This window comes from Artemia franciscana, chromosome 7, assembly GCF_032884065.1.
Source record: "Artemia franciscana chromosome 7, ASM3288406v1, whole genome shotgun sequence".
NCBI classification, from domain to species: domain Eukaryota; kingdom Metazoa; phylum Arthropoda; class Branchiopoda; order Anostraca; family Artemiidae; genus Artemia; species Artemia franciscana.
In genome coordinates, this window is record NC_088869.1 from 37,313,380 (window position 1) to 37,330,538 (window position 17,159).

Genomic DNA, 17,159 nt, shown 5'->3' on the forward strand with positions numbered 1-17,159 from the left:
TTTAAATAATGCTAGTAAATCCTGCGCTCCCTTCATGGGAATTTTCTTCCCCCGTGACAAATTCCTCGATGTAAAGTTCCCCTATAATATCCCCCTCTTCTCAACCCCTCCCCCCAACCAAAAAATCCTCCCGAAATCGCCTGTACACTTCCCAATAACCATTACTATATGTAAGCACTGGTCAAAGTTTGTAACTTGTAACCCCTCCCAAAATGACTGTGGAGGAGTAAGTCGTCTCCAAAGACATAGTTATAAGGTTTTTCGACTACGCTGAATAAAATGGCTATCTCAGAATTTTGATCCGTTGACTTTGGGAAAATAATTAGCGTGGGAGGGGCCTAGGTGCTCTCCAATTTTTTTTGTCACTTAAAAAGGGCACTGGGACTTTTCATTTCCGCTAGAATGAGCCCTCTCGCAACATTCTAGGACAACTGGGTCGATACGATCACCCCTGGGAAAAAAACAACAAACAAATAAACACGCATCCGTGATCTGCCTCCTGGCAAAAAATACAAAATTTAACATTTTTGTAGATAGGAGCTTGAAACTTCTACAGTAGGGTTCTCTGATACGCTGAATATGATGGTATAATTTTCGTTAAGATTCTATGACTTTTAGGGGGTGTTTCCCCTATTTTCTAAAATAACGCAATTTTCTCAGGCTCGTAACTTTTGGTGCGTAAGACTAAACTTGATGAAACTTATATATTTAAAATCAGCATTAAAATGCGATTCTTTTGACGTAGCTATTGGTATCAAAATTCCATTTTTTAGAGTTTTGGTTTCTATTGAGCCTTGTCGCTTCTTACTACAGTTCGTTACCACGAACTGTTTGATTGTTTTTTATTGGTTTGTAAAAGGAGGATTTCAGTTTTCAAACTATATTTTAATGATTAATATTTTGGTTTGTTATACATACTTCGACCAATTTTTCCAAGGAATCTTAATGATAGTTTCACTATAGAATATTGAATGGATGGACAGGGGGAATACATTCAAATAAATGGACTCAAACCCTACATGGTTTTCGCCCTCCAGTGGGACTGAAGCCATCCTGATCCCCATCCTGTTACAATCTTCAAAACAGACAAATATTGATAAACAAACACAACTCAGAAACAATAAGGAAATCTTCTCAAAACAGTGGAATTCAATTCGGTGAATAGTTCACTGCCTTACGTCCATCTTCAGCACAACACCAAATATATATATATATATATATATATATATATATATATATATATATATATATATATATATATATATATATATATATATATATATATATATACTAGCTGTTGGGGTGGCGCTTCGCGCCACCCCAACACCTAGTTGGTGGGGCACTTCGGGCCCCCCAAGCCCCCCCGCGCGCGTAAGTCGTTACGCGCCATATTAGTTACGCGCCATTGTATTTGTGTCCCTGTGTCCCACCTGTGAATAGAGATAGATATAAATATATGTTTTTAACTACGTAAAACATGCGAATATACAACATTCTTCGCTGTCCCATTGTCTGTGCATATAAATAGATTGTCAGGTTTACTGACTCTTGAACATGCAACATATAATTGTCCATGGGAAAAACAATCCGTATTCAGATCTATACCTCATTATTCTAATGATGTGTCCCTGTGTCCCGGTCGTCATTTATATTCCCTGTGTCCCGGTCGTCATTTGTGTCCCGGTGTCCCAGTTTGTAATTTCTCTTTGAGTGTCCCGGTCGTCATTTATATTCCCTGTGTCCCGGTGTCCCGGTCGTCATTTGTGTCCCGGTGTCCCGGTCTGTAATTTCTATTCGAACAATCCCTGTGTCCCGGTCGTCATTTATATATCCCGCCTGTGCCCCCGGCGTCCCCGTTGTAGTTGCGTCCCTGTGTCCCGGTCGTCATTTATATTCCCTGTGTCCCGGTCGTGATTTGTGTCCGGGTGTCCCAGTCTGTAATTTCTCTTTGAGGATCCCGGTCGTCACTTATATTCCCTCTGTCTCGGTCGTCATTTGTGTCCCGGTTTGTAATTTCTCTTTGAGTGTTTTTTCTTTTTAGTTTTTTTTAGTTTTTTACCTTTTTTCTTTTTTCAGTTTTCTTTTTCTTCTTTATTTTTCAGCGTCACTATGAAGTACATATCGACGAACATTTGTTTTTTTAACTTAAATCTGGTAGGCATTGATGACCTTATCCAAGTCAAAATCCCAAACCCAATCATCATCGCTATCATTTTCAGTTTTGATATGTTTTGACTCTCGCTGTCCAGGTGGATTTTCATCTAACTGCGCGGTTTTGCTTTCAAATACCGTTAATGACGTCACCGTCAAAGCAAAAATGACGACAACTAATTTCATGACGTCAGTCAACACAGAAACATGACGTCACCTGATCCACAGACAGACAGACAACTTATTTTTATATATATAGATATATATACATTGAAACTTACATTAAAATCCGAAGTTTCAAACTAAAATAGTTTTCAAAAAACTTTTAAAACAGTCTAGCATCAATACTTCAATCAAGTTCAACCAGGACTGATAAATAAAATAAAATGAGATGATAAACTCATTCAAACGAGATAAAATAATTAAATACACGCTTTCAAAGCTAATCTTGCTTTTTTGGCAGGTAGCCTTAAAGGCCTTTTAGCAATGGGTTTAATAATATTATTATTATTAATTTATTACCCGTCAAAAACGGAAAAGACGGAGTATAAAAAGAAAAAGAGAGAAAAAGATTAAAAATTTAAATACGCATCGACTAAAAACATTATAAAATAACACTAGTCCAGGGGTGGTTGGCTCTTAAAACATTGGCACTGAATTTGGAGATTCTTCTCTCTATGGCCATGGAAGGGATGGTGACCTTTTATTTCATGGAGATGTCACCGTTGCTGTGCCAGAGGGAGACGCAGGAGAAACTTGGCATATCTGTAGAATGCGCTACAAATGGCTTTCTTTTCGGTAGCTGTGAATATTTTCCAGAAGGGAGCTAGAGCAAGCAGATGGGGGGGGGGGGTAGTAAAAGAGTTGTATAGCTGGGCAAGGAGAGGGCGGTTGAAACGATACTTATCGGCAACAAGTAATCTGTAAGACGCTCGTAGACGGGAACAGAAGTGGTTTGTCAGTGCTGAGCGTGTGTCCTTCAATGTAGAAGAAATAGGGAGGCCAAGATAGCTAAGGGACTCACAGGGCTTAATCAGGGTGTCGCCAATTTTAACGGAGAGGTTAAATGAAAGCTCATTTTTTGAACCATTGAAGAGAAGAAGTTCTGTTTTAGATTTGTTGAAGGAAAGTTCGATCTACTTGTATGCCGCTGCAAGTGAGTCATAATTTTGTTGAAATAAAGATATCGAGCAAGAAACATGAAGAATGTCATCAGCGAAGTTCAGCAGCGATAGATTGATCCCACGGAAAAAGCACAACGGCTTAATTACTTTTTGTGCTTCGATGATAGCGTTATTAAACAGTGATGGTGAAGTTTTGCCACCTTGACGTACGCCTTTCTTGACACTCAGCATTTCTTTAAAAGGAGAAGTGCCGGACGGAGAGGGGATCGGGATGACAGCCGAGAGCTTGTTGTACATACTGTAGACAGGGGAAATGATGCAAGAGGAAACACCTCGCTGAAGGGCCTTAAGCAGGATATGGCCATGGATGCCAGAATCGAAGGCTCTACTAACGTCAAGCGCTCCAAAGACGAGAAGATCACCCTCTTTATCTGCATCAACAAGAAGATTTGCAAGAACGGTGTGAACGTGTTCCTGTCCTGAGCGCTTTTTGAACCCGAACTGGTCGTCCGGAGTAGTGTATCGAAGTGCAATTTCATCAAAAATTGGGGATTCAAATAGCTTACAAAAAGTAGTTGAAACAGTGATCGGACGATATCAAGCGCACTGGTCAGCTTGTTTACCTTTTTTGAGGACACCGACGCCAAAGCTGTCTGGAACGATGCCAGTAACAAAAATCATTTGAAATAGAAGAGAAAGGTGCTCTAGGAGAAGATTGCTGGCAAAGCTTAAATGGGTGCCAGATATACCATCGATGCCCTTAGATTTCTTTTTTTTTAGCTTAACAATTTTGGAACGCATCAAAGAAGGAGTGACCAGGAGGCCAATATCCTTAACTAAAACTGGAGCTCCTTTCCGAGGGCTTGGCAAAAGGTGTCGTCTAGGTAGGAATTAAGGGCTGAAAATTGGTCTCTGAATTAGTCGCACCAGTCTTTTTCTGGCATGAAGGTGGGCCATTGGAATATTTGTTCTTAGCTCGAAGACGCCATAAAGCAGGAGGCGAGTTATTAACAATCTCGCTAGTGCGGACAATTTTGTTAGCCTTATGCTGTGCGATGGCCTTGGAAAATTCACTTCGTGTAAATACAAAGAGCGTTGACTACTCTGGAGCGCGGCTTCCCACAATCTGCCCATAATTGTAGCCAGAATTTTGCTGAATCACATGCGGTTAGGAGATTAGGATTATTCCGCCAGTTAGGCACTTCCGTGCCGTGGCAAATTTTGCGGACTGGAACTGCAGCTTTCTCAGCTGTATGGATAGCATGCGTTCTCTCATAACAGTAGATGTTTAGTAGGATAGTTTTTTTCGAGTCTACTGTCATGTTCGGACAACCCAAAAGTGTGAAAGGATTTCGGATCTTCGACAGGATGGAGTCACATGAACTCTGGTACAAAACGATGTTAGCAGCTTCCCAGTTGAGGCTGTACAGCCATTTAGGTGGAGAATTTGGTGGTGAAGTTTGCTGCAAGGGCTTTATTTGAAAAGAATTACAGATCGGCGTGTGGTCGGATATGGAGCAATCAAGAAGAACGGAGGTAGCAGAGGAGGGTTTAATCATAGAAGAACAATGGAAATAGTCCAACCGAGACACGGAGCCAGTTTGATGGATGTACGTAAAATCGCGATCATTTCCAACACAGGTGAGACTTGGACAAGGATAGAGTAAGATCTGAGATCTATTGTTTTCAGGGTCAGATAGTTCACAGTTAAAGTCACCAAACAGGAGACAACTTAGGCCTTCATCTTCATAATTTGATACTAGCTTGGCAATTGATGTACATGTGACAGAGAACGTCCTCTCAGATATATCATTACGGTAGTTAGTAGGAAAATAAACTACGAATATGACCACATTAGGAACTTTAACCGCAAGAAAACTGTCAGACTTAGCAACTAGATTACCAAGTAGCTCTTTCCGTATCATTAGGGCCAAACCACCTGAAGGCCTACCGCAAGTGGACTTAGCATGGTGGAAAAACAGATTATGCGTAGACGTGAACTCCAACAGTTGACAAATATCGCTTAACAAGAAGTGTTCCTGGAGACTCACCACATCAAACAGTAAGCAAAGTTCAGACAGTAGGTGATGTTTCGGTAGAACTTTCCCATTCATGTTCCATGATACAATTTTTAAGGCTTCTTCAGGCATTTGAATTCTTCAGAAGACTGAGCGACTGGACACTTAAAACTGTAACACGGGTGGTCAGAGGAGTTGCAAAGAGCACACTTAAGTGCCTTGGTACAAGGATTATCTTTGGTTGTGGAGTGGCCAGCCTCACCACACCTGGAACATTTTCGGGTACCTGAGCACGCAGATCATATGACTGGCAAGAGAAGCATTGAGGCGAATTGGTCAATTGGTTTAGTAAAATATTTTGTTAGATCATTTTTACTTAAATTTGAGCATCAAGAATTTAGTGAATATTCCTCTAGGTCGCTATTTAAAGAATATTTTGAGTCTATTCACAATGATTTATTTTGAGTCTAATTTCGATTGATTCCCGAACTACCTGTTTTATCCCTAAATCATTACTAATGAGAGAAGATTTTTCAAAAAGTATTGTGTGGCTGGGATTATTAAATATATGGCTTGCTAAAGCAGCATCAAAGGAGTTATTGGAACTATTAAAGCTTAATATTCCTTAAAAGTTTTAACTTAATGCTCTTAGCCGTTTCTGAGTACTAAAGATATGTATTTTTGACAAACTGAATGTACATATCATCTTTTGTTCTTTTTTGTTAGTAACACACCCTCGCAAGCAACGCTTTTGGTGTGCTACCGATTGATTTTGTCTGTGTTATTTAGTTTGGTTAATAAATTACTACTACTACTACTACTTTTAATTTAATTTAACATTCCTCGCAGCATGCCTTCAAAGTTTCTACTGGATACCCTTAGTTGCTCCCGATAAACGGCTGATCCGCCCAATCGATGGCATGGATGCACATCGTGATTGTGTATCGTGAATTAGTTCAACAGGAAAACTTCATCTTGATACCTTTTGACAACTTGGATGATGGCTGTGCCTTTTGATTTAGTTCAACATCCTCCCTAATGTTCATTAAAATCCCAACTTTATACCCTTAATCATTCCTGAGCATTGCAGATAAATCCTTCTGACATCCATTGATTCAGTTAAACATCCCTATCAACATAGCTTGGAGTCTGTAAGCTAATACCCTTAGCAGTTCCTTAGATATTTCGCATTTGTCCTTTTGGCAACCTGGATGCATGTAAGGTCTTTTATTTAGCACACCCCTTTCAACGCGAGGCTGATGATATAAAATCATTTATTTTCATTTAGGTTCTAACATCCCTCTTCATTTTTGTTGGAAAAAACTTGTGGGCCCTAAAAATTTATCCAAAGACCCTTCCCCTTAAAAAATGTCAAGTCATACTAAGCTTCATTTTCATACCCCCTCCCCAAGAAATATTTCAAGGGGTGCATTTTTCGGGAATGATAGTCATTCTTTAAGCATCTTCATATATACAAAGCGAACTTGAACGTAACAAATGGAGCTGAGAGGGTTGTAGCCTCCGCCACATTTAAGAGAATACTGGGTCAAACAATGCGTGGTAACTAAATGTGAGTGAAAAAACCACCCTTAAAGATATAAATTGAAAATTTTCACATCAAAATCTTGATTGGGTCATTAGCAGCATCTTTTAGGGATGGTTTTAAACGCGCAAAATTTGTACATCTCAGATTTTCTCATCAAACGTGTTAGCATAAGGGTATTTACATAGTTTTAAAAAGAGGGGTTAGCACCTTAAATAGAGGTGTGGTCTTTATCACACTATACAATATAATTTTAACATAAACAAAAACCGTGAAGGTATTATCTACAACAATGCAAAATTCTGTTTTTTTTTCCAAGAGGGATGGGCACAAATCCGTGTTTTCTTTTCCTAGAGGGCAGTAGAATTAAACCAGGGGTCAGAAATTATCAGGAAGATTTCGTTCGAATGGAAAACTAAGTTCTATAGCCCATGTCAAGAGACAAAAGAAATAACACTATCGAATGGATATTCGTATAATTTCCCAGTTTCAAAGGGTATACTATCGTATGGCACATGCATCTCTAAATACATATGAAGTATAGAACAATAGAAGCGTTATTACCTATCCAATGAAACTAGTGGTAATAGAGCCCCGCATAAATACGTAAACACTATTAGGGTGTAGGTTAGAAGGTTCTTTTTTGGAGATTAAATAAAAAAAAAGTTTTTTAAATGAAAGTAAGGAGCGACATTAAAACTTAAAACGAACAGAAATTACTCCGTATATGAAAGGGGCTTTTCCTTCTCAACGCCCCGCTGTTTACGCTAAAGTTTGACTCTTTCTCTTAACTCTACATTTTAAAACAGTAAAAAACAGTTCGTTACCACGAACTGTTTGATCAAGGGTGGGGGAGGATTTTAGGACCTGAAAAGTAGTGTTTCGGTTCATTTTATTGTAATATTTATGAGCGGCGCTGCAGCTCAATAACCGAGGGACGGTTTAACCTCCACTGACCCCCCTAATTCTGACCTCCCTTGATATGGAGAAATACGTCTCCAATATACACAAGATACCTGTGTTGACAGGAGATAGTTGCTCTTTTACTGTAGAAATAGGAGCTTTTAGTGGATAACACTAGCTTTTAAACACCAAGGCAAAGTAATAAAAGTAGAAATTGATGAAAGAGGAGGGTTTGATTCGTTCTTCTTTAGAAATATCCTCCAGGACCATTGATGGCGCATAGAGCGTTGAAAATCGCCGACGTTTCAGTTTCAGGGTATTTTTACAGGGGCATGTGGCAAGCCTGTTGCCCAGCCTTTATACTTGTGTCAAAATTAAACAAGTACTTCAAAATTAAACAAGTACTTCATAATTAAACAAGTATTTCATAGCTTAAAATTAAACAAAGAAAAATACCTGGCATAGCCCAAGATATTGTGAAATGTTTTCACTGACATAGACGATGTCGCCTTCTCTTGAAACAACCAACAAAAAACCATCCATTGCTCTCATTAGGAAATTGTCATAATTGTCTTTACCAAATTCTGTTTCCGAAGCATCTGAGAAGTGAAGTTGAATTGAAAATAAGCATAGATAACTGAAAAGCATATCTGCGAACACGAGACGGGGGAATTTCCCCGAAGAAATTCAAAAATGTGGATAGGTATAAAAATATTCTCTTGTGTCTGTGACATCCTTGAATGTCAGCACCCCCTCTCCCAAGGCTAAGGCCTATGAATAATATGATTATAAAGTATCTTCAAATCTCACTAAAGATAAAAAAAAATATGTATAGGTGCCTTATATCTGGGCAAATAATAAAATCAAGCTTACATATTTAAAGATTGCATCCAAGCTAAGAAATAACAACATACTAGAATCATACCTCCATAGAAGAAGGATAATTGTCCCTGAGGTTGATCTCAACGACAACCCTCCCCAAAAATTTTAAATTTAGTTCTAAGGACTCATATTTGCTAGTTCCAGATCCCCCCACGCACACAAAATTATGAAATGCCTCCCCCCTCCTCTCAAAAATTGTGGTTGTGATGCACCTACATATGCACTGATAGATGTTGTTTATACAGAATTATGTCAAAGTAGTAGCTATAAATAATAGCTGTGTCACTTACGGGTCTATGACTTTGAGAAGAGAAAAGGGTAGGAATGGTTAGAATTTTGAAAGTCATTTTCTTCTTCTTTTTTACTTGATAATTCACACAAATATAAGTAAAAATGTCCCGAAGCCAGCGGGGGGTGCTAGATCTGCCACAGCTCAAAGGTAAATATATAGACCAAAATTAAATACGATTACTTCATATAGATTCAACGGCTTCTTAAAATGACAAGCAATGTTGTACTATCAGTCAAGATATTATAACCTCATTATATTATATTTTAAGACGTGTTGAAAAAGTCTACATAAACAGCATAAAATGAAGAAAATTAGCAGTATTTGCGTTTGAAACAAAGAAATCGCGCTTAATAAGAGAAGCGCAGCAGATTTTCAGCAATCAGAAAGGTCAAGATGATGAATACCCGCTTGATGACGAAGTATGACGAAAATAAAAAGTTAAAACGACTGATTGAGATTACTAAGGCACTTTTAGACCTCTTGTTAACATGTTTGTTTTTTGCAGGTGCAGTAGGATATTGTGAAAAACTGCCCACCTTTGCTTTAATCTTTCAATTTCTAACCGTTCCTTCATAAGGTAAACTTGCATTGGATCTCTCAAAACCACCAAGCCAGGTCGGCTCTATTGAGTAATTTCATTGACTTTATACTGCTCGACCGAACCATAGCCCAACGTAACCGCTGAGGTTTCAAGAGAATTTAAATGCAACCGAACATTCAAAGTGTTAATACCAAAGATGAACAGAGTCAAAATTGTACGGGTGGGGAGTGACAGAAGGGTCTTATCCCAAATTACAAAAATATTCCTAGGTACTTGTTTAAATCGATATTGGGGGGATTAACCTTATCCCTTGCGCATACAAACAGTTTGCACCTTACAATAATGAATAAATTAGTTTCGTAATTAAAGTCACGCTTAGACAATTCGGCTCCCATGTATTGCTGTGCAAAGTATTATCATAATTAATACCAACAACCTAACTATAATATGCAGATTAACCATTAACCACACAAATAAAAGGTGAGAGCAAGAGGCATACAGGATATTATTCGAATCGGCACACAACCTGATTGTAATCTATCTGCCACTGCCCTGTAGACCTCCGAGCCTTCACAACTTGCTAAGGTTGGGCAAGAGAAACACCATAAGTCCCCCAAAAGATTCTGATTACACCTACTGAGATCTTATTTCCAATTTATATTTTCCCCCTTCTCTTTTCTTAATCATTTCTTCTTTATCTTTTTTTTTCAACTCCATAAATATGATTAAAAATAGCCCGCTTATGCCATCGCTACCTCCATCCTATATAAGACTAGTTCTATCAAATATGTGCTGCTCGTCGTTCAGATGTGCGCGGAGTACGATAGTGCCCAAATAGCGCAACTTATCAAATCAATCGCCGGAAAATAGACGCGGCACTTTTAAAAGGAATTCAACGACCATACTGAAACCTTGACTCATACGGTCATTACTTATGAATAGATTTAATCGTGTGTCTTGTATTTCATTTGGCTTTTAGCACAACAATAGTTTCAACCTGTGATTTATAAATACTATTCACAATTACAATTTCACGGGTAACCAGTATTTATAGTATAGATCTAACTTTTTCATTCGCAAATATTGTAAAAACTGTTTACGGCTAAAGTCACAAAAAAGCCTGAATTATACCACGGACAATATTACTCTAATGAGGGCAAAATGTTACAGATTCTGAAAAGGCCATCAACAGCTTTAACTTTAGAAGAATAAAAAAGGTTGGGCATTTTACCTGTTCCAAGAATATGCCTGATTTTCAGATAGGCGATTGCCAGACGCATCACTGATGCTTTGTCCATGTGATTGATAACATTACTGGGAACAGGCAGAGTATTGGCCAAATCAGTGAATATTTCCGATTCTTTACTTCTTCGACAACGAGCTGCATCACGGCTTTTTTCTTTTCTTTTTTCTGAATTCCTAAAAACAAATCATAATTAATTAATTTAACTAACGAGAACACATAATTAAACTTCATTTATCTGTAGGATATGCGTAATTTGATAGTTCAGTCAAATTAAATCTTCGACAAATTGCAAGTACTACTGTACAAAACCTCACACGCCTCAAAAAAAAAAATCGATTTTACTTATTGAGATTACGCTCAATGGCTCGATCAGGCGCTTACAAATGAGCTTGTTTCAAGCCCAATTAGCTGAATTAAATATAATGGAAAGTCGAACTATGGGAACAGGAAAAAGAGGAAAATCACAGTCTTAAAATGTACAGAATGGTAAAGCCCAGAACTCTGTACGTTCCTACCCGCACCTTTAAGTTAGGTTCCCAATTGCAAAAATAATTAGGCCAAACGTGCTTGCTTCTCCAACATTTTTACCAAACAGATGCAGTATAGTTCCATTAAATGTAAAAAAAAAAAAAAAATATTGAAAATTGAACAAAATTAAAATGAACTATGCGCATCCAAGGTTGTTAAAAGGCTGCGGTATCTCAGGAAAGAATAAGAGAATTAGTTCATTTTTACCAAACAGATGCAGTATAGTTCAATTAAATGTAAAAAAAAAAACTATTGAAAATTGAACAAAATTAAAATGAACTATGTGCATCCAAGGTTGTTAAAAGGCTGCGGTATCTCAGGAAAGAATAAGAGAATTAGTTTTAAACTGTCAGGGCATATGAAGGAGGATGGTTTGATAATATTTGTCTATAACCTACTCGAGCTTGTAGCACGATGGGAGTTAGAATCCCGCCAGCTCTATAAAACCCAAAGATTATGCAGTTTTTCAACCCATATATTTAAACATTTTCCCCCGTACTCATCCACCCAAATGATTTAAGTACAACTGTTATTAAAAACTGTTGCAAAATTCTGACCAACATATAAGTAATAAGTCAAAATCAGGATTCACATAGAGTACTTTGACTCGTGATTTGGGATTATTACACTATTCGGTTACTGCTTGCGATATTATAAAATAAAATATTAAAGAGCGGCGTGTTCAGGAGGGGACAGTCCCTTTCAGAAACGGAATAATTTCTGTTCGTTTTAAGTTTTAATGTCGCCCCTTACCTCCAGTTAAAAAAACTTGTTTTTTTTTAATTTAATTTCTGAACGTTTTTAATTAATGCAGATTTTGATTTTGACTTATCGTACATGAAAAATTAAAACGAAATTTGCCAATTTATTTTTGCTTTTTTCGACTAAATGGCTTTCTCCGAGTTCTGATGATACGATTTTGAGAAAAGGGGCGGGGGAGGAGGCCTAGTTGCCCTCCAATGTTTTTGGTTACTTAAAAAGGCCACTAGAACTTTTATTTCTTAAAAGTAAAAATAAAAAAAATGAGGTATTTTTAACTTACGAATGGGTGATCGAATCTTAATGAACATCGACATTTAGAAGGGCCTCGTGTCTCAGAGCTCTTATTTTAAATCCCGACCGGATCCGGTGACATTGGGGGGAAGTTGGAGGGGGAAATCCAGCGCCTCCTTCATGGAAATTCTCTTTCCCCACGATAAGTCCCTCCCTGGAAAGATTCTCCCACATAATCCCCAACCCTCCTCCCCCACCACCAGAAAAAATCCCCCTGAAAATGTCTGTATACCTCCCAATAACCAATACTATATGTAAACAATGGGCGACGTTCATAACTTGCAGCCGTCCCCCGAGGACCGTGGGGGATTAAGTCGTCCTCAAAGACATAATTATTAGATATTTCGACTATGCTGAACAACACGGCCATCCCAAAATTTGATCCGGTGACTTTGAAAAAATAAGTGTGGGAGGGGGCCTAGTTGCCCACCAATTTTTTTGGTCACTTAAAAAGAGCACTAGAACTTTTAGTTTCCGTTCTAATGAGCCCTCTCGCAACATTCTAGGACCACTGGGTCGATACGATCACCCCTGAGAAAGATAAAAAAACAAATGAATACGTATCCGTGATCTTTCTTCTGGCAAAAGTTCAAAATTCCACATTTTTGCAGATAGGAGCTTGAAACCTCTACGGTAGGTTTCTCTGATATGTTGAATCTGATGGGGGATTTTCATAAGGTTCTTTGACTTTTAGGGGCTTTTCCCCCCTTTTACGAAAATAAGGCAAATTTTCTCAGGCTGGTACTTTTGATTAGTAAGACTAAACTTATATATAAATTTATATACAACTTATATATAAAGACTAAACTATCATATATAAATAACTTATATATTTAAAATCAGCATTAAAATCCGATTCTTTTGAAATGTTCTGTCTATCTCTGTTCAACTCATTCCTTATCAGTAAGTGTGGCCCCGTTCATGTCCTTAACTGGGACACGTCTAGATTGACTATTACCTCTCAATTTATTAACATGCCAGCACAGTGTCGTTAGGCTGCATCTTCCACACCTTCAGTAGTTTTATCCACTGCCACTATTTCACACCCCCTTAATTCATATTTTAATTCTTTCTCTGTTTTCTTTACATTACTCTTATTTTTATATGATCTGTCAATCAATAATTCTTGTACAAGCCCATCATCCTCTCTATTAAATATACAGCATCTTCACTAACATTCCAAGCTGTGTTTCAAATTTTCTTTTCTAAGACACCATCAGCGACATCAAAAACGATTTTCCTAAAATATTGCTTTCTCTTCTACATTCGCAAATCGAAGACTCTCTAGTTTAGTACTCAACTGGTCCTGAAAAGGTTCTCTCAAATTTCCGTCCTTGAGTCTACCAACGTCATAGCTTACCGGAAGGTAGTTAGTTTTTCTAAATTTCAGCTTTAGATTAACCCTACACGCTACTAAATGGTGATCTTTACTTTTAACATCAAAAACAGCACTCCTATAAACCCTAGTATCTTGGATTGATCCTGCCGGTCTTTGGTTTATAATAACACAATCAATAAGAATAGCTATTTTACCATCATGTGTTTACCGTGTTAACTTATTGGCAATTCTATGATTAAATATTATACTGTTTATAACTAGATTGTTAAGAAACAATAAATCCGTATTACTAAATAAATGAAACCAAAAAAGAACAGACATTACAATAAATCATTAAGTCAAACTCAAGACGAGCAGAAACGACCATAAAGAAAAGCAGGGTTAATCCCCGTCTAAAGAACAAACATGAATTGAATTTTACTGAAAGCAAAATACATTTCAAACAATTTCTCTTTTATAATTTGTAAATCCAAAATTATTCTGTATAAAGGTGGACCAAGAAACGATCCAGCACATTATCAACCAATTTCAATTTTATCAGTATTTAGTAAAACCTTACGAGTGTCTATGCTTTCTGGTCTCCTTAATTTTCGAAAATCTAAGAAATTGCAGAAGTCTAAGAAATGCAGGAGTCTCGGTATTTTAAGGAAACTTATGCATACTTTTCTTGGATCAATTTTGAAAATCCTTTTTCACTGCTTGATCCATTCTTACGTTTCTTACTGTCCAATAGTATGGATGTCAACCTTTCCTTCACTACTAACACCACTTTCTAAGGTTTACAATGAAGCTAGAAACCTAATTAAGGAAACTAAACGTTCAGGAGTTATCCCATTACTTGATCTCGAGTCACTGTGTATTCTTTCGTGTGCATGTTTTACTTTTTCTCAGCTTCATGGTGACTGCCCCTATCCCCTAAGTGTTCCGCCATCTTTTACCTCTGATCAGGGTAATTATAATTTTTGCAATACCAAAAATCATATTCAAGTTCCTTTTACTCCTTGTATAAGGTCATATTTTAATCCTTTAATTGCGAATCATATTGTGTGGAATACGTTGCCGAATCAGTTCGGAGGTTCCACTCATTCGGTTTATTCAAAAAAATTGTTAAAATTCTTTGGCTCCTTAGAAGTTATTTATAGAGCCGGACGCTGAGGAGGGAACAGCCCTTTTCACACGGAGTAATTTCTGTTCGTTTTAAGTATTGATGTCGCTCCTTACTTTCAGTTAAAAAACTTGTTTTTTTTATTTAATTTCTGAAGGTTTTTGAACTAATGCTTGTTTGATTTTGGCTCTCCGCAAATGAATAACTAAAACGAAATTTGCGTATTAATTTTTTTTCTAAATGGCTTTCATTAGTTTTGATCAGACGATTTTGATAAAAAAAAGGGTGGGGGAGGATACCTAGTTGCCCTCCAATTTTTGGTTACTTAAAAAGGCAGCTAGAATTTTTAATTTTTAACAACCGTTTTTATTAGTAAAAAATATATGTAACATACAAAATAACTTACGTAACGAACTTCTATATTCGTATACTTTTATTATGTATATGAGGGGATTTGCCCCCTCGTTAATACTTCGCTCCTAAATCTTTAATTTTGTCCTAATTCTTTAAGATTGACCCCCTGAATCACAAAGGCTGTAGAATAAATAGTTGAAATTACTAAAAATACTTTAGCGTAGAGAGCGAGGTATTTAGGAAGAGATAAGCCTCCCGTATGCGTAATAATCTCTGTTCGTTTTAAGTTTTAATGCTGGTCCTTACTTTCAGTGGAAAAAACTTTTCATATTTATTTTTTCATTTTTTTTTAAATAGTGCTAGAAAATCCTTCATGGAATTTCTCTTCTCCCATGACAAATTCTTCCAAGGGAAGATCTTCCTACGTAGCCCCCTCCCCTCAACCCCCTCCCATCTCCAGCCAAAAATCCCCCTGAAAAGGTCTGTACACTTCCAAATAACCAATACTGTATATAAACGCTGGTCAAAGTTTGTAACTTGTAGCCCCTCCCCCGGAGACTTTGGGGGAGTAAGTCAGCCCCAAAGACATAGTTATTATGTTTTTCGACTATGCTGAACAAAATGGCTATCTCAAAATTTTGATCTGTTGACTTTGGGAAAAAATGAGCGTGGGAGGGGGCCTAGGTGCCCTCCAGTTTTTTGTCACTTAAAAAGGGCACTAGAACTTTTAATTTCCGTTAGAATGAGCCCTCCTGCGACATTCTAAGACCACTTGGTCGATACGATCACCCCTGGAAAAAAAAAAAACAAACAAACACCCGTGATCGGTCTTCTGGCAAAAAATACTAGGTTCCACATTTTTGTAGATGGGAGCTTGAAACTTCTACAGTAGGGTTCTCTGATACGCTGAATGCGATGGTGTGATTTTCGATAACCTATAACCTTCGGTGTGATTAAGATCCTATAACCTCTAAGGGGTGTTTCCCCCTATTTTCCAAAACAAGGCAAATTTTCTCAGGCTCGTAACTTTTGATCAGTAATACCAAATTTAATGAAACTCGTATATTTAAAATCAGCATAAAAATCTAATTTTGATGTATCTATTAATATCAAAATTCCGGTTTTTAGAGTTTCGTTTACTATTGAGCCGGATCGCTCCTTACTACAGTTCGTTACCACGAACTGTTTTAAAACTTTCAAGACTGAATTTTCGTATATATTGAACTATTAATCTACAATCATTAGTTTTTTTCAGAAATTAACTAAGAAAAACAAAGAAGTTTTTCAACAGAAAGTAAGGAGCAACATTAAAACTTAAAGCGAACAGAAATTATCCGTATGTGAGGGGGACAGCCTCCTCCTCAATCCCTCGCTATTTACGCTAAAAAAATTTAAGCATTTTTTAAAAAGCTTGTTCCTCCAGTCGAACAACCCTTGTGTTTCAAGAGTGGTTCTTAAACAATCGGTACAAAATTCAAATTTTATCATCAAGGCGAAGAATTGAGGACGGGGCAAGTCCCCATATAAACGTAATAATTTCTGTTAGTTTTTAAGCTAGCCTATACTGTTGCTCCTTGCTTTCAGTTGAAAAACTTGTTTTTTATTTAATTTCTAATCGTATTTCAAATAATGCGGCGAAATCCACTCCCCCTCCATCATAAATCTCTTCTCAGGAAACATTCCTCTCGCGTAAAATCCCCTCTGAAAATTCCCCCGGACAATTCCATCTTTGATGAAAATTTCTCCCGGAAAATTTCCTGCAGATTATACCTCCTGGACAGTTTTCCTTAGTTCCATTTGAAAAAAATAACACCTATTTTTAATTTAACTCCTGATTGTTTTTCAAATCATGCAGAAAATCCCCCCCTCGTGAAAAATTTCCCCCAGAAATCCCCCTCCTCCAATGGAAAGCTTTTCTCGCGGAAAATTCACCTGTGGATATTTTCTCCCATGGAAAGCCCCTCCCCATCAATTCACTCCCGGCAAAAAATTTCCCCCAGAACATCCCCACTTGAGTCGCCAAAGGGGAAGTAAGACAGCTAAAAAGAATTCCGCAAATAGATTCTGTCTAATTCTATCA

The 17,159-nt window shown here is 37.5% G+C and overlaps 1 protein-coding gene across 5 annotated transcripts in view; it reads right to left on the reverse strand.

The window, feature by feature from the left end:
• The window catches only part of LOC136029228 (uncharacterized), a 497,253-nt gene that overhangs the window by 455,992 nt on the left and 24,102 nt on the right, over positions 1–17,159 (reverse strand). For all 5 annotated transcript variants that reach the window (XM_065707441.1, XM_065707447.1, XM_065707443.1 and 2 more), the window contains exons 3-4: positions 10,686–10,873; positions 8,196–8,338 (exon numbers count right to left, since the gene is read on the reverse strand). The gene's annotated coding sequence lies outside the window, so the exon portion shown is untranslated. The remainder of the gene's footprint in view (positions 1–8,195; positions 8,339–10,685; positions 10,874–17,159) is intronic.